Below are 18,819 nucleotides of genomic sequence, written 5' to 3' on the forward strand. Positions count from 1 at the left end.
CCATAACGTCGACCTCTTGATTTCGAGGACTGTACTCGTTCTGTATTTCATTCATTAGTTGCTAGTTGTCTATATTTTTGTAAAAAGCCGTTTTTTCCGCCATCATTTATTGCCTGTTTGACTAGACTACCTGCAGTTTCGTTTTTATTTATCCCACAATGAACTTTGATCCAAAGCATTTTGACTTGCTATTTATTGTTTTGGATTTTTCTCAGTGGGTATATTTGTGCTGTGGGGTGACTCATTTTTCCCGCGTCGTCGTTCTTCTGCATGACGAGGATCCATTTGGAATCAGATTAATGTATATTGAAAAAAAAATAGAACTTCCAAGATTGCGGTTAACTGTACAGTCAATATTGTGTTGTCCTTCGCTTGTTTAAAGTTTCTGCTGTATTGGCTTGTGCTGTGACAATATGCAGTGCTTGCTCCAGCTTCATTCTTAGAAAGTATTAGTCGCAGTGTGGAAACTAGATGCAAGTTCTTGAACGTCGAAAGTATTTGTAGGTGCTAGAGCCAATGACACGTCTGGTTCTAAGATCGAATTGTTAAAGTCGTATACGTGACAGAAATTTTGTGGAGGATACTCGTATATACTGTAGCTTCTCAAACGCTTGTGGCATCCACGTATATAAATGCAACGCGCGGTGTGTTCTTCTTAATCTAAAACCGTTCCGTCAGACACCTAAGAGTGAAGTGGGTACTAAAAGTTTTGCATCAGCTCGACCTAAGAAAATTGCGCACGTTTCGTAATAAATTTATGGCTAAGACATTTCATTCTCAAGTATAATGCAAGTTTCTTCGCTTCATCGAGAAGTGTGTAAATGGGGGTAGATGCTGTGGCTCCAGTTCAAATTCTAATCGCTTCATAATGACCTTTACTTAGCTTTTCTAATAGTCTATCTGCCCCGCACCCAAAACTGAGACATGCGTGACCTTAGTGTTGATACCAACGCTCGATATGTGTTCAAGCATATATTTCGATCTGCTTCCCATTTGAAGCCAATTGTCACCCGTATTGCACTGATCATTTCATCACATCTACTTCCTATGTTTCTTACAGGTGGAGCCCAACTTAGTGGTATGTCAGGATAGAGACACTTTTTCTTGTCACTTTTGTCTTAGAGAACTGATTAGGACCGAGTTTTGTTTGTTGCATCCCTTGTCTGTGTCTTTTGTAAATACAGACGGACGATTTGCTCAGTTATTTGTCCAGACCATTTATTCTTAACCAGTTGCTACTTAGTTGTTCATCTTGAGCCTATGAAGTTGCTTTAAATTTTCAGAAACAGCAACCCATTAGCATATAAACATGAAGGTTTACTATAAACGAACCAGGTACATCAATTTTTCTCGTCTTCTTCGCCAGTAGGGGTACACCAACATTAACGAATGCACGATTTTTGTACAGGGGATTCCAGAAGAAAGAACAGATTTCAATTGCTTATTACAGACAAACTATAAAAGATAGAATCACATTGAGGATGTCACTTGATAGAGATCAGTTCAAAGTCTTAACACAGCTGAGCTGTTGTTCGTAGCGACATGGCGACTACACCATAAGAGAAATCATTTTTGTGTGTTGGAATCTGAGCGATGTCAATCCATTATTCAACTGCAATGTGCAATACTCCATCGATTCGGCAAGAAGCTGCCTTCGCAGAAGCAGAGGTACGTCTGGCATAAAAAATTCTTGGAAGCTGGTTGTATATGCAAAGGGAAGAGCAATGGTAGGCTAGACATGTCTGATGAAAATGTCAAGCTTATCAGAGATGCGTTGACACGGAGCCCTCGGAAGACGGATAGGCAAGGAACTTGAACTTCCTCAAATAATAGTGTGGCGTGCTCTGAAACGACTCCTCCATATGCAATCACTGTACCAGTTGCATCTCGGCGACCACAGCAAAAGATACGAATTCTGCATTTCAGTTCTTCAGGATATGGCAGAAGACACTTTTTCCGAACGACTCATCATTTCGTACAAATCGACGTTTCATCTATCGGGTAAATTAAACTGACATAATGTAAGAATTTGGGGGGGGGGGGGGGGTCACTAATTCTGGCGTCGTCGTCGAACATGAAAGAGACTCACCGAAACTGAATGTGTATTGTGCCATTTCTGTTCACAACGTTTGTGGACTTTCCCTTTTTGCAGAGGAAACTGTGACGGGAATATCATACCTGGACATACTGCAAAACTGGCTATTTCCTCACATTCACGAAGATTCCAATGGTCTCATTTTTATGCACAACGCCGCCCCGCAAATGGTTCAAATGGCTCTGAGCACTATGGGACTTAACTTCTGCGGTCATCAGTCCCCTAGAACTTAGTACTACTTAAACCTAACTAACCTAAGGACATCACACACATACATGCCCAAGGCAGGATTCGAACCTGCGACCGTAGCGGTCGCGCGGTTCCAGGCTCTAGCGCCTAGAACCGCTCGGCCAACAGGGCCGGCCAACGTCACCGCGCCTGACATTTTACCTTGAGGTGCGGCGTTATCTTAACAACATTATCCCACAATACTAGAGTGGAAGAGGTGAACAACAAGATCTTATTCATTGCTTTTGGTCTCACCCAGGTCACAAGACCTCACACCTTGCGATATTTTTCTGTGGCGGTACACAAAAGACAGAGGCTTTGTCCCGTCTGTGGCTGCTACTCTTTAAGAGCTGAGAGACTGAATTGTTGAAACTGTTGATTCAAGAAATAGGGATCTGTTTGTTTGTGTGTAGAATGAAATGGACTGCCGTTTCGATATTTCTCGAGCAACGCATGGCGCTCATGTTGAGTGTATGGCATAGTGTCTTTGTGAAAATAAAACTTTTGAACTAACCTCTATCTACTGATATGCACAGTGTATTCCTAGCTTTCATAGCTTTTAAAAAGCAACTGAAATCTATTTAACTATTCTGTATATGAAGCTATTAGATATTTATTTGTTTCAACAGCACCGCACCATTTTCTGAATTCCATTTACGAACTTGGCTATATCTTTCCACATTGACACCACCATTACAGCTTGTCTCTTACCACCCTTTCAAGTGTTTTGGTGATACGTGACGAAAATGTTGCAGATCTGTATGACCGTATGTCTTGGAAAGGTTTCATGATTTCTGAACTCTGATAACCCCTGATATCAGTTCTTCGCTTCCCCGAAAATTATTTAATATTTTGCACAGTAATTTGCAGCCTTCGGAAACAAAATAACATTCGAATGCGATTTATCAGTGAGAATCCCGCTGTGTATTCTTTCATTATATACATAATGTAGATAGAGTTAATTGTACATAACAGGGTGCTTGTAGTTTGCCAGTAATTTGCGAAGCCGAGCAAGTAATACGCTCAGGAGACAGAAGTCATGGGGTAGCGATATGTACGTATACAAGGTGTACAACTTTGCTTCCGCCGTTTGCCGATAGGTGGCGACAACGGCAAGTAGCGGTTGAAAGAAACAGATCGCAGTTAGCTTGGACCTCGGTGAACATAACCTCATTCAAACATAAGTGTCTGCATCATAAAGTTTTTCTTGATTGAAAATGTCAGTTCACGAGCCTAATTCTCGTCATTTGCGGGAGGTGTTACTGTTTTGTTTCAATACGAAGAAAACAGCGGCTGAGTCTCATCGAATGCTCTCAGGTACGTATGGTAAAGACGCTATTAGTGAAAGAACGTGTCGTGAGTGGGTTCAACGCTTCAAGATTTTAACGTCGTAGACGGGCATAGTGGTGGAAGAGAGAATGTTCTCGAGGATACACAATTGGAGACATTTCTGAGTGAAGACTGTTGTGGCGTAACAAGACTGCTACGCCACACTGAAGTAGCCGAAAGGCACGCGTAATCTCACGTAGGCTAGATAGAGGTCTGAAACAGGATACGTAATGAAGGGTAGCAAGAAAAGTACGTAACTGCTATTATACTTAACTTTTAATCCTTGTTGTATACATCGTTCTTGATGAGACATGTCATACGATAACTATCAAACTATGTAAGGCTAATGGCGCCTTGCTACGTCGTAGCCATGGACATAGCTGAAGGCTATTCTAACTGTCCCCCGGCAAATGAGAGAAAGGCTTCGTCAGTGTAGTCGCTAGCAAAGTCGTCGTACAACTGGGGCGAGTGCTATTCCGTATCTCGAGACCTGCCTTGTGGTGGCGCTCGGTCTGCGATCACACAGTGGCGACACGCGGGTCCGACATGTACTAAATGGACCGCGGCCGATTTAAGGTACCACCTAGCAAGTGTGGTGTCTGGCGGTGACACCACAAAGACTATCGTCAAACTCAAGAAGAATTGGCACGATTAGTGGGAGTGACTCAGCAAGCTATTTAAAAACGTCTCAAGGCTATGGGCATGATTCAGAAAGAAGGATCTTGGTTCCCGTGTGAGCCGAAACCAAGAGACATTGAATGGCGTTTGTGTGTTTGTAAACAGTTGCTTCGGAGGCAAAAACGGAAGGGATTTGTGCATCGCATTGTGACCGGGGACGAAAAATGGGTTCATTACGATAACCCTAAACGCAAAAAATCGAGGGGATATCTCGGCCGTACTTCCACGTCGACGGCCAAATCGAATATTCACGGCTCCAAGATCATGCTGTGCTTTTGGTGGGACCAGATCGGCGTCGTGTACTATGAGGTATTAAAACAAGTGAAACAACCACGGGTGCTCGTTATCGAACGCAATTAATGCGTTTGAGCAGAGCATTAAAAGACGAACGGCCGCAATACAGCGAGAGGCACGATAAAGTGATTTTGTAGCACGACAACGCTCGACCCCAGGTTGCAAAAGCGGTCAAAACGCACTTGGAAACGTTAAAATGGGAAGTCCTACCCCACCCGCCGTATTCTCCAGACATTGCTCCCTCTGACTATCACCTGTTTAGATCAATGGCGCATGACCTGGCTGACAAACACTTCCGATCTCATGAAGACGTCACAAATTGAATCGCTTCAAAAGATGAACAATTCTTTCGACGCGGGATTCGTACACTGCCCGAAAGATGGTAGAAAGTAGTGGCCAGCGTGGAAAATACTTTGAATGAAACATGTGAAACCAATTTATTTCATTAAAGCCTCAAATTTTGGGGAAAAAACGGAAGCAGTTATACACCTTGTACATATGGCAGTAGTATCGCATACACAAGGTATACAATGGTGTGCATTGGCGAAGCTGTCATTTGTACTCAGGTGACTCATGTGGAAGGGTTTCCGATGAGATTATAGCTACATGACGGGAATTAACAGACTTTGGAGGTGGAGTGGTAGTTGGAGCTAGAAGCATGGGACAGTTCAGTTCGGAAATTCAATATTCCGAGATCTATAGTGTCAAGAGTGTGTCGAAAATATCAGGCTGCAGGTATTACTTCTCACCAGGGACAACGAAGTGGCCGACGGCCTTCACTTACCAACAGAGTGAAGCGGTTTTTGCGTAGATCTCCCAGAGCTAACAGACAAGCATCACCGCATGAAATCACCGTAGAAATCAATGTTAAACGTACGACGAAGGTATCCGTTAGGATACTGCAGTGAATTTGGCCTTAATGGGCTATGGCAGCAGACGACCGACGCAACTGCCTTTGGTAACAGCATGGCATCGCCTGCAGCGCCTATCCTGGGATCGTGACCATATCGGTTGGACCCTAGACGACTGGAAAACTGTCCCGATTTGAGTTGGTAAGAACTGATGGGTTCGAGTGTGGCGCAGACCCCACGAAACCACGGACCCAAGTTGTCAACAAGGCACTGCTCAAGCTGGTGGTGGCTCCGTTGTGATGTGGGCTGTGTTTATATGGCATGTACTGGGTTCTTCGGTCCAGCTGAACCGATCGTTGACTGGAAATGGTCATATTCATCATTTTTTTTTGGAGACCGTTTTTAGCTGTTCATGGACTTCATGTTGCCAAACAACTATTGAATTTTTATGGATGACAACGTTCCATGTCACTGGGCCTCAATTGGTCGCGAATGGTTTGGAGAACACTCTGAACAACCCGAACGAATCGTTTGGTCACGCAGATGGCCGACATGAATCCCATCGAACATTTATGGAACATGGTCGAAAGATGAGTTCGTGCACAAAATCCTGCAGCGGCAAGTCTTTCTCAATTACGTACGGCTATTAAGGTAGCGTGGCTCAATATTTCTGCAGGGGGCTTTCAACGACTTGTTGAGTCCGTGCCACGCCGAATTGCTGCACCACCGCGGGAAAAAGGAAGTCCAACGCGAGATTGGGAGGTATCCCATGACTTTTGTCACCTCAGTCTACAGTATTTGCTGGTTTGATGCGTGTTCCATGTTGACTTAATGGTATTGCGTTTTTGCCGAACAATGGTGTGTAAGTGTTTAGAGTTACACGTTTGCCATGAGTTTGATGATAAAAGAATAGGTCAAAGGTAGCAGTATCATTAGAACTGTAAAAAATAAAAAGAAAAGTATTCGAATTGACTGTAATCTAAGAACTGAGCTGCATCGCGCACAGTAAAAGGCCTGTCATATTCTTTGGACTACTTGGCAGCGAACATGCGCCGCCTTTGTTGTCATATACGGAAACGCCTGTTTTTGAGCACTGGTGCGTTAGCCTTCTTAAGCCACAGAGATGAAGAGACGCCGAGCGGAACTCTGCCATAGCACAGTCCAAGGTCAAGGACTTAAACACTTGGAATGAATTTACGTCGCAATGTCGTTTTGATAAGAGGCAAGTGCAAAGCTGACATAACTGGTCAAGAATACCTGCTTTCCAGAAGATTCTATTTAAGAACTACTTGGAGGTGCAGATTTAGTAAAATACTGCAGAAATACGAAGAAGTTAAAGATACAAATGAATACAAGCCTGAGTGTATATCAACCCACTAAAATATTTTTAGCAAGCTAAAATACACTCTGCGTTACACTTTCCTTCAGTAACGGAATCATGAACGTCCTGCTATATACTTCTATAGTTTCATACTTTCAGAAGGTTGAAAGAGGAATAATTTCTTAAAGCTTAAATAACTTACATTGCGACTATCGTCAGTACCGTAGCTGCATTGTGATGTAGTTGTGTCTCACCAAAATTGTTGCAAAGCTAACATGGAGTCTTATACGCTTCATCTGTCTCGAGAAACACGCAGACTAAAAAGCCATGGCTTAAACGTAGACCAGAAAGTTGTTGATGTGTCCAGTTTTAAATGCCGTTGAAAATATTTAGGTAAAATAGTAAGAAATTTCGGAAAATGTACTATCAGGAATAGTTCATTTAACGGAAATGACCTTCATGCCGCAGGTTAATGCGTGTCAGCATACAACCACTCACAGAATCAGTGTATTATTGCTGTAAGCAAAGCGTGCAAGTGTAGCGGCTTGGAATCCGATATAACTTACGCTGAAGTTATGTACGATCGTGTATGAAAGTGTGAAAAATGTGTACAATAACTGAACAAGGAGTTATTGGTTGCAAAATGAAAGTACGTGTTCGTAATTATAAATTAGATGTTAATATTCGAATAGGAGTGAAGTAGGACATCTGTAGTATTGAAAATACGTTAAACTATTCTTTCTTTTGTAAGGGAAGGGCTTCCTCGACGATGCGCCTACTCCACAAGCTCCATCCATTTCATTCTGACTAATGTGTATGTTGTTCGATGTTGACAGTCATCCCAGCTACGCCGTCCTATAAGTTGTTTCGCCATCTGCTTCTGCGTCTTCTTTTTCCTCGCGTTCGTTTTGATAGAAAATACTATACTATGTATTTAATATTTGATACTTACTATATTAGCAGTCCACCTCAAGGTTGTGACAACGTTTATGTTGTTCGTACAGTGACCGCAGATCTTCATTTTTACCAATTGTCCATTCTAAGGCATTTTCATCGATTGTCGTTAAAAACCATTTATTAATATTTTCTTTTCGAATGGTGATAATATTTCTTCGTATTGTCTTCCTTAAAAGTTAAAGCTTCACATTCATATAATAATACCGGCATTACGGAGGAGTGTTATAAGCGATTAGTAAAGTTGGTGCTCGGTATTTGTTTTCTTGGAATTTTTTGGAAAATGTAGAACACTGTGTAAGCAACTGCTAGATGTGCACCTGCTGTTTGTATATTTGTTCTGTCATCCTTACTCAAGAGACTCTCTGTGTTCTGATGTGGTGAACACTCCCGAAGATTACTTCAAGCCAGGGGGTTATCAATGACAGAAAACATTTCCTGGGCGGGGCGCTGAACAGTCACAGTGATGATAAATATGTCACTATGTTAAGCCAACAGAAGGTGGATGAAAACCTGATTGCTTCTTCGCATAAATAAAGTAAAATGAAAAAGTTACTCATTGGTGAATCTCATCATGTCATTTAATTCCCACCCACAGAGCTCATAAACCATTATCGTGCATGAAATGTTTCTGAGGAATCTCCCCACACACACTTTGTGTGCAACTTAAGCGATCAGTCAGTATATTGTTGCAAGCTGTATGGGAAGGCAGATACACGTGGTCCTAGGACTTAGATTGCTACAAAGAGTGAGTTAACGCTTATTACTTTTCAGTATCATGTGATTTGTGGGTGGTTACTGAGCAAGCCATCGCACAGTGGGTGGCGGAGGGGTACCCTGCTCCACTTGTAAACAAAGCGACGGAAAATTCTTCCGTATGAGCCGTAATTTCTCTAAGCTTATCATTGTGGTCCTTACGCGAAATGTATGTTTGTGGCAATAGAATCGTTCGGCAGTCAGCTTCAAATGCTGCGTCTCTAAATTTTCTCGATAGTGCTCCTCGAAAAGAACGTCGCCTTCCCTCAAGGGATTTCCACTTGAGTTCCGGAAGCATGTCCGTAATACCTGCGTGTTGTTTGAAATTAATGGTAATAATTCTAGCAGCTCGCCCCTGAACTGCTTCAATGTCTTCCCTTAATCCGACCTAGTGCGGATCCCAAGCAGTACTCAAGCCGTAATTTCTCTAAGCTTATCATTGTGGTCCTTACGCGAAATGTATGTTTGTGGCAATAGAATCGTTCGGCAGTCAGCTTCAAATGCTGCGTCTCTAAATTTTCTCGATAGTGCTCCTCGAAAAGAACGTCGCCTTCCCTCAAGGGATTTCCACTTGAGTTCCGGAAGCATGTCCGTAATACCTGCGTGTTGTTTGAAATTAATGGTAATAATTCTAGCAGCTCACCCCTGAAATGCCTCAATGTCTTCCCTTAATCCGACCTAGTGCGGATCCCAAGCAGTACTCAAGAACAGGTTGCTCTAGCGTCCTTCACAGATGAACCACACTTTTCTAAAATTCTCCCTAAAACATCCCTACAACTATCCTGACATGCTCGTTCCATTTAATATGCTACACCCAGATTTTTAAGCGACGTGGCTGTTTCAAACTGGCCACTACTTATGCTGTATCAGAATATTACGTGTTTGTTTTTTCTACTCATCCACATTAACTTACATTTTTCTACATTTGGAGCTAGCTGCGAGTCATCACACCAACTAGAAATTTTGTTCAAATCAGCTTGTATTCTGCTACAGTCATTTAACGACGACACCTTCCAATGCGCCACAGCATCATCAGCAAACAACTGCAGATTGCTAATAGCCCTGTCCGCCTGATCAGTTATGTACGAGGGTTGCCCAGGAAGTAATGCACCGCTTTTTTTCTTCAACAGTTCTTTACTGAACATAATGAGAATGACACACACGAAAGAATGGTCTTTTATCTGCACACCCTATTTTTCCACGTTATCTCCATCCCGTTCTATGGCCTTCCTGCATGCTCTATCAGCCTTCCTGCATGCTCTATCAGCACCAATCCTTGTCCTGGTGGCGGAGCCAGTGCTTCACTGTGTGAATCACCTCCTCATCGTCCTCAAAATGTCTTCGACAAATGGCATTTTTTAATGGCCCAAACAAGTGGAAGTCTTAGGGGGCTAGGTCAGGGCTGTCAGGTGTGACAGCCGTGGATGGTCTCCCTGACTGCTGCAAAACGTGGAGCTCCACCGAACCGCATTCTGATCACCTCTCCCTCCGTGCCAAGCAACTAACTGTTCTGTCGACAACAGATGCTCCATAGACTTAATCAAGTGTTTGTGAATATTCCCCAGAATTTCTTTCAATGACGGCACGTTGCTTGTAACACACATCACCTAGAGACGTCATTATGAAACTGCCCTGCAGCTACGCTGTCAGTCGGAAGTGACGGATACTCACTCAGGAGACTTAAAATAATACACACGTAACGTTTCGCATTCGTAGCATTGTTCTCGTCTCAGAAAAAAATGCGGTGTGTTACTTTCTGGGCAACCCTCGTACATAGAAAATAATAGCGGTCCTTCCAGGGCCACTTCTGATGATGCCCTTGTCTCTGATGAACTCGCCATGGAAGACAACATATTGGGTTTTGTTACTTAAGAAATATTCGAGCCACTCACATATTTGGAAACCCACACGCTCATACCTTCGTTAACAGTTGCAGTGGGACGCCGTATTAAGCGATTTTCTAAAATTTAGATATATGAAATCTGCCTATTGCCCTTCATCCGTAGTTTGCTGTATATCATGTGAGAAAAGGTCAAGCTGGCATTTGAACGAACGATGCTTTCTAAAACCGTGCTGATTTATGGACAAGAGTTTCTAAGTATCAAGGAAATTAATTATATTCGAACTCAGATTGAAGCATTTTGCAACGAACAAGTAGTAGTCGGTGTATGTATCTTTCGGTCCAAAGGGGGGCATTGTTCTCGTAAGTAAACAAACCAGCAACTTTCGCTAGTCTTATTTAATAGCCTTGTGTACACAAATTGTTCACTTGGGCGCATGGTTTGTTTATTCAGGACGTAATTAATGGACAATAACTGTCATGTTAATGACAATTAATGGTTAACAACTATCATCACAATTAATATAATTCATGTGCAAGGTTGTGGCATATTTATCAGGGGCTCACTGCTTTTAGCAAAATTTTTAGCTACGGTAATTTATGACTCAAAGAAGGAGACACCCACTACAAACAATATATTGCTACTGGCTACACCTCCACTTATTGTTCTTCCAGCATCCCGAGATGGTCGTTTTTAATCTGGACTTCACTGGAGCAACAGCAGCAGCTGTAAATTCAGGTGATATTGCAAATTTCCAACATAGCATAGCACCCGGCAGTTTTGGCCCAGTTTTCGCAAATGTTTCCCAATCACGATTTTTCTGCAAATATGACGCTATTTATGATTTCCTGATTTATTTCTAGTGATTTTAAGAAGACACATGTTTCATTACTATTTTACTGATTTCTCCCACCTTTTAGAAAGAGACACATCAACAAGGGCTTGTTTGCGGTTTTCCTCCAGTTTTTACGAAGGTAAACGTAAATACTGGATTCGTGACTAATTTTACTGTTTTTCTTTTAAGACGACGCACATATATATGAATTTCACTGCTGTTTTATATCGATTTTTTGGATGCATACGTAAAATACGTGGCTTTAAATGATTAATAACTATCGTCATATCACGATATTTTTAATTTTTGGCGATTCGTTAAAATTTTAGCGATTTTCCTCTCAGTACAGGAAGTTAGATAATTCTGCTATCTAGGCAGCAAAATAACCCATGATAGACGGAGTGATGAGGACATAAAACGGAGACTAGAACTATCAGAAAAGGCGTTCCTGGTCAAGAGATGTCTACTTGGTCAAACAAAGGCCTTAACTTGAGGAAGACGTTTCTGAGACTATACGTTTGGATCACAACACTGAATGGCATGAAACATGGACTGTGGGAAAAACGGAAGAGAAGAGAATCGAAGCGTTCTAGGTACGGTGATACAGAAGAGTATTGAAAATTAGGGGGAATGATAAGGTAAGGAGTGAGGAGATTCTTCAGAGAATCGGCGAGGAAAGGAAGTCTGATACTGGCAAAGAGAAGGGACAGGATGGTAGGACATCTTCTAAAACATTGGGGAATAGCTTCCATGGTACCAGAGGGAGCTGTAGAGGGGAAAAACTGTACAGGAAGACAGGGACTGGAATACATCCAGAAGGTAATTGAGGACGTATGTTGCAAGTGCTACTCTGAGATGAAGAGGTCGGGTTGGCACAAGAGAGGAATTCATGGTGGGCGACATCAAAGCAGTCAGAAGGCTGATTAAAATAAAAAAGAAAAAAAAGTCTGCAAATATCTACATGTTTAATATGACGCACTTAATGCAGAGATGTAAATGTGTAACCACTAACACCACAGCACATAGCCTGCAAACAGACCAACATGTGACACTATTTATACTTCCCCAAAAATTTTTGCGATTTTCCCCTCAAACAGGCCAGCCACTCAGTCTTCTCCGGTAGTCATACCACGACGAGAAATACACAGTAGGCCCACGCCTACGTTTCACTTAAAATGAACTTATTCCCTTTGCTTTTAGTGTGTGACGTAACTATTAGCTACCATAGCACTATATGATTATAAAAGACTTGCGAAAATAACATTTGGCACGCTTCTGCTGCGCATCTAAGTATGAGATACGTAGCCTCTGCCAAGGTCTGCCCCTGTATAAAGTAAACCGTCCCCCCCCCCCCCCCCCCCCTGGCCACATCCTTTCCGCACTGCGTACAGACAGAGGGTCATTGTGCAACATGCCAGGACCTGTCGCCGCTGGAGCTTCCGCTGCTACTGCTGCGGCTGCTATCAGAGAGATCGCTGACGTTGACACTCAGCTCAACAAAAGTTGCTCGAGAATTTGAGCGATGTGCAGTCTGATCGGAACCATCTGGACACTAACTAGAGAACATTAATATGAGATCCGTCTACTGGTAAAATCGCACACCACATTTAAGGAAAAGAGAAAAAAGTATCGTGATAGACAAGTTTGAGATGTCAGATGTGCCGAAGCGATTCCACATTTATTGCATCCACAACCTGTTTGAGCAGGTATACCATCCTACTTAGAACTTTCGATGATCTTAGACTGAGTGACCGAAGTCATAAACAGCTCATTTCCATCTCAATGCTCCCACTATCTTAGGCAAAACAAAACCACAGATCTACTCTCGCTCCACTACATCTCTTACCGCTACCTGCAGACCATGTGTGTTCATGACCGTTTGATGCTTTAGAAGTGCGCTTCGCCATGACTCTCAAGCTGTTAATTTTAAGTTAGCAATACCAAGGACCATGAGTATTGATACACTAACACTGCTGCTGTCGAAGACAGGAATGCCGAGACGGAATGTGCCATACTTAGCCGTCAATTGCCCCTCGATATGTGCCATTTTTCCGCACAGAATATCACACTCTATATGAACGAGCTCCACCTTCGTACCTCACCATACATTCTCTTAATTTTGGGGTCATTGTCAAGTGCTACCCCGGCTTTAACACTAAAAGATCCATTTGTGGTTAAATGATACGTACTGCTGAACAGTTACAGCTCAAAACTACATAGTCGCTGTCTACTAACCATCTGAGTGCATATCTTTTTGTGTTACGTAGCTGATCTGTGAAGCAAAAACATCATATGGATGCTGCTAGTATCGTATAGAAAGGCATACTCCATTCGAATATCTAACGAAAAAAAAATCTTTGGGAAAGATGACGTATTTCCTCTGGAAACGTTACGGTGGCTTAGGGTATGTGTGTTGGTATATATACAATCATTTTTTTACTAGATCACTGAGTAAAACCGGGATGAAAGTGTAATTGATAATAATGGTGCGATGTACCCTCCACCGCGCACTGTACAGCGGCTTGCGGTGTACTTGTTTTAGATGTAGGATGTTTGCAGATGATGGACTTGTCTACAACACGAGAAGACCTGTGGTGGAGTTGGTAGTTGACTTGAACATAACTAAATCTACTAGAAATCCCATACATTATCTTTAGCATTAGCTATAGTAAAAAAAAAAATGCCTAACAGTAAGCATCTCCAGCGATCTGAAGTAGAATGCACATGTCGGGCTCATATTCGTTCGTTGGAATCGTGAGGGAAATAATCCAGACACTAAGAAGTGGTGAGAGGAAGCAGAGGAATATGTTGGGCTCAAATTCATTTTCGTGGATTTTTTAGGTGGGTGTAATCGACCTGCCAACAAGAAGTGACAGTTTAGGTGGTGAGTGGCCGCAGATCCCGTTGGCCTGTGACCTAGAGACTGTGGCACTACAATTCGGATCGAGATCAATAGGCACTAAGACGGCTGCTGTTCCTGGAGGAAATATTGACACTGATTTGGTTTGGCTTACGTTTCCTGGTTAACTGGCTCTTGATGTATGATAGTCGGAGAAGCATGTAAGTACTGGGATTGCTTCTAAATAAATTTCATTACGCATGTGTGTACTATCCATGTCTGTATACTCTGTTGTAGACGAAATACGGTATCATGGTCGATCCTCTCTCGAATAGCGCATGGGGGGCAAAATCAACAACGTTGTGATTAAACTCTGAATGTTTTCATACTCTTGCAGTAGCTCGAATTGTGCGTGGAGGTGCGAGGCTGTTGCATCAATGTAAATGATTCAATGGATACAGTGCGTGTTGCAAGCTCTGTGACACTTAGAATCGTATCGTGGAGATATAACCGAATTGAAAAACAGGTGATGTACTTCTCACGAGATACCATTCTGTAAACGTAGGCTCTAGTACCATTATGCTGTCACATATCTAGCACAGCGATCAATGGAATATCATAAAGATTAGGTCACCGTTGAGGGACATATTTATAGACAATCATTCGATATCAATGAATTACAGGTCTGATGTATTAGATTTTCTTTGTGCAGTCATCGTATACTAAAGTTAGAGCAGTAAGGCTTCTTGGGCCAATAAAAAAACTTGTATCTGGCGTGGCGATCATAGACGAGATTAGGGTATATACAAAGGCACATGGACATTCCTTTTTACTCGATCAGGAAATGAAGAAATCGATAATACTGCTACAAATAGTCTTCACCGTGCAGTGGCTTGCGGGATACGTATGTAGATGTGGCGATCATAGACGAGATTAGGGTATATACAAAGGCACATGGACATTCCTTTTTACTCTATCAGGAAATGAAGAAATCGATAATACTGCTACAAATAGTCTTCACCGTGCAGTGGCTTGCGGGATACGTATGTAGATGTAGGCTCCTGTCTATAGCAGAGTTGCGACACAGGTAAGTAGAGAGATTTGTAGAGGACTGAGGACTGGTGAGCATTGGGGCTGAATGTAGATAAATGTAACTATTAAACCTAAAACAGTTGAACAGACCAGCTGCTGTTCTATTACGTCATCTATTACAAATCACTAGAAGCAGTAGCGTTCGTAAAAAATAACTGGACGTGAGCATCCGCATGGTTGTGAATTTCCGCCTTTGCGTTAGTGTGCTATTTTCTGTAGTTGTGATAGCTTTCTACATAGCCAGTCACAGGTAAAGGCCTAGTCAGCCATCTAACTAATGGAACAGTGCTGTCGCAACGTGATAGGATTTCAAGAGAATTAGTTGGGCTCTGTGACATGAATGGGAACGTCTAGAGCCGGCTTTACTCTTCAAAACAAAAAAGATGCAGGTTTCACATATCGAAGACTGGAAGATTCATGATAATATGGCGGGTAAGAGATATTCTGGCTAAAGGGAGGCTAAGTGGTGATCGCTTTTCCACTTCTTATAAGTACATACGCCTCGCTAAGTGACTGAAAGGGGAAAATTAGGGGCTGGTACAAAAGTTTTCACAGGGAGGCAGTTCCGTATTTTTATTTTCTCTCGATAAAAATTGTGTGTTAGGGTGGGGTGGGAGAGAAAGAAAGGCCACATTACTGCTGCATTGTACATCTATATGTCGACAGTTGAAGTTTTTTTAATGGTGGAATTTGTTAAAGGTGAGAGTATGTAAGGAAAAGCCATGTCATCCACGGAGGATCAACCCTCGTATATTAAAGGTGGTTGGTGACCCACCACCTATTAAACTGTGCTGAAAGGTATCGAATAAAAAGCAAATGGACTTTTTTTAAAATGTCTTTATTTTCATATAAAATGTGTCACTGATTTAGTACCACCAGAAGGTGATGAGGTGTGCACTCGCCTTTTTTCTGTCTGTTTTAAAGCATCGTACTATCTGTATTGAAACGGCGTCAACCCTGTAAGCGCTTTAAATTAGGTGCAGATCATGCAATCAGAGACAACATTATTCCGTGAGTTTTGTGTTCTATAAATGGATGGACTGGCATCTTAATTCGAAGACTAAATTTACATTGTTGACTAGAAGTTGAAATTCTGTGAATGGAGTTATAGCATTTCCCTGCAGCTCAAAAATTTTGATGGACAGATACATTGTTTCCACCCGCCAGAAACGAGCAAATGAATGTACCAGCAACGAAACCAGATTCTAACGTTTTTATATTATATTTAAAGTCTGTTATGTGATGATTATGTAATAAATGACGCTGGACAAATAGCCTGAAGGAAATGTAGCATCAATGTAAATAGACAAAGGTTCCCATAGTTTTTTTCAATTGCGTTACTTCGGCAATTCTCATCAATCCTCTACTAAGTTGTTGTAGAGACTTCGTGAGTGACTGAGAAGACTGGGTGGATAGTGCACATCCTTCCATGAGTTTTGTCAGTCTGTAAATGGGTGGACTGATATCTCCCTTAATAGAATAAATTTTTCGTTGTTGACTCATGGATAAAATACGGTGAATAAAATTAAGGATCTGAAGCACAAAAATTCTGGTTGACAGACACACAGTCTTTTAGAACACGAATTACAATGATTCTAACTGCAGACGAAAAACAAATATGTTTGACGACTCCTAGGAGCGACACAGTGTATACGTGATCGCTACGAAAATAGCAATGAAACATATGTCATCTTAAAAATAATCGGTAAGATTAGACTCAGAACTTGTATTTATATGCGTATCATTGATGAATTCGTCTCCGTCTTTGGTACGGAATCTACGTTGCACTGGAAATTGCAGGAATTCCATATATGAAGTTCTAGCAACTCTCAGGTGGACTGAGTGCATACTAAATAAATACAGCACACATTGCACTTACAGTTCGTTAATATTACCTGATAATGGTCCTGTATTGCACAGAAAGAGTCTATAGGAAAGGTGAACAAGCGAAGTGTATGGTACTCTATTACTTTCTGTTTGTTTTGATATATGGGTTTTCTGTATGTTCGAAGAGTTCTACATCTACATCTACATGGATACTCTGCAAATCACGCTTAAGCGTCTGGCAAAAGGTTCATCGAACCACCTTCACAATAATTCTTTATTATTCCATTCTCGAACAGCGCTTGGGAAGAACGAACACCTATATCTTTCTGTGCGAGCACTGATTTCCTTTATTTTATTATCATATCATTTGTCCCTATGTAGATCGGCGTCAACAAAATATTTTCGCACTCGGAGGAAACAGTTGGTGATTGAAATTTTGTGAGAAGACTCCGCCGCAACGAAAAACGGGATTGTGTTAATGGTGTCCATCCAAAATCCTGTATCATGTCTGTGACACTCTCTCCCCTATTTCTCGATAATGCAGAATGTGCTGCTCTTCTTTGAACTTTCACGATGTACTCCGCTGATCCTATCTGGTAAGGATCCGAGACCGCGCAGCAGTACTCCAAAAGAGGAAGGATAAGCGTAGTGCAGGCAGTCTCATTAGTAGATCCGTTACATTTTATAAGTATTCTGCCAATAAAACAGTCTTCGGTTTTCCTTCCGAACAACCTTTTCAGTGTGTTCTTTCCAATCTAAATTGTTTGTAATTGTAATTCCTATGTATTTAGTTGAATTTACGACCTTTAGATTAGTCTGATTTATCGTGGAACCGAATTTTAAGGGATTCCTTTTAGCACCCGTGTGGGTGATCTCATACTTTTCATTATTTATGGTCAATTGTCAATTTTTGCAACATTGAGATATCTTTGATATATTTTTTTCAATTTGTTGTGATCTTCTGATGAGTTTACTAGACGATAAACGACAGCATCTAAGATAGCTGCTCAGATTGTCTCCGAAATTGTTTATATAGATAAGCAACAGCAGGGGGCCTGCAACACTACCCTGGGGAATGCCAGATCTCTCTTCTAAAACGAAACACGTTAAGCAATGTCGAAATATTACTGTTGATTCCTAGAGGGTATTACACTATAATACTTATTGTGGTGGTTAATCAGCCAATTGCTGTTGAGAGGAAGGGCCGGGCCACATAAGCAACATTCACAGTTAACAACAACATTTTTATTCTTTCTACAAATAAAATTTTATCTTTAAAAATCAAAATCCTTATAAGTACGGGCAACCGTCCTATTCAAACAACAACATTAATCTTTAAACAATCATTGACTTGCAAAGTTAATTAAATTCTATACACAAATGGCTCTGAGCACTATTGGACTTAACTCCTAAGGTCATCAGTCCCCTAGAACTTAGAACTACTTAAACCTAACCAACCTAAGGACATCACACACATCCATGCCCGAGGCAGGATTCGAACCTGCGACCATAGCGGTCGCACGGCTCCAGACTGTAGCGCCTAGAACCGCTCGGCCACTCCGACCGGCTTCTATACACAGTAAGGCTCCCAAAAGGAGACTACAAAAATAAGATAATGTTAAACCAATAACGGATATTACAATTTTTTTAACACAAAATAAAATACAAACAGATACGCCCCTTCGTGACACATTTTAAAACAGGTGACGTCACATTGGCACGGGCTAATTCAAGTAGCAGAAAGGGGGGCCCACTGGACACAGACCAGAGGCGGCTAGACCCAGAACCCACAGCAAGCGGGCGAGCTGGACAGGGTGCCGCACACAGTACACTATAACACACTGATAAAAAAGGTCTTAGAGCCCGTGCTACTATACGA

This window comes from Schistocerca serialis, chromosome 8 (genome assembly GCF_023864345.2).
Source record: "Schistocerca serialis cubense isolate TAMUIC-IGC-003099 chromosome 8, iqSchSeri2.2, whole genome shotgun sequence".
In the NCBI taxonomy this organism is placed as follows: Eukaryota; Metazoa; Arthropoda; class Insecta; order Orthoptera; family Acrididae; genus Schistocerca; species Schistocerca serialis.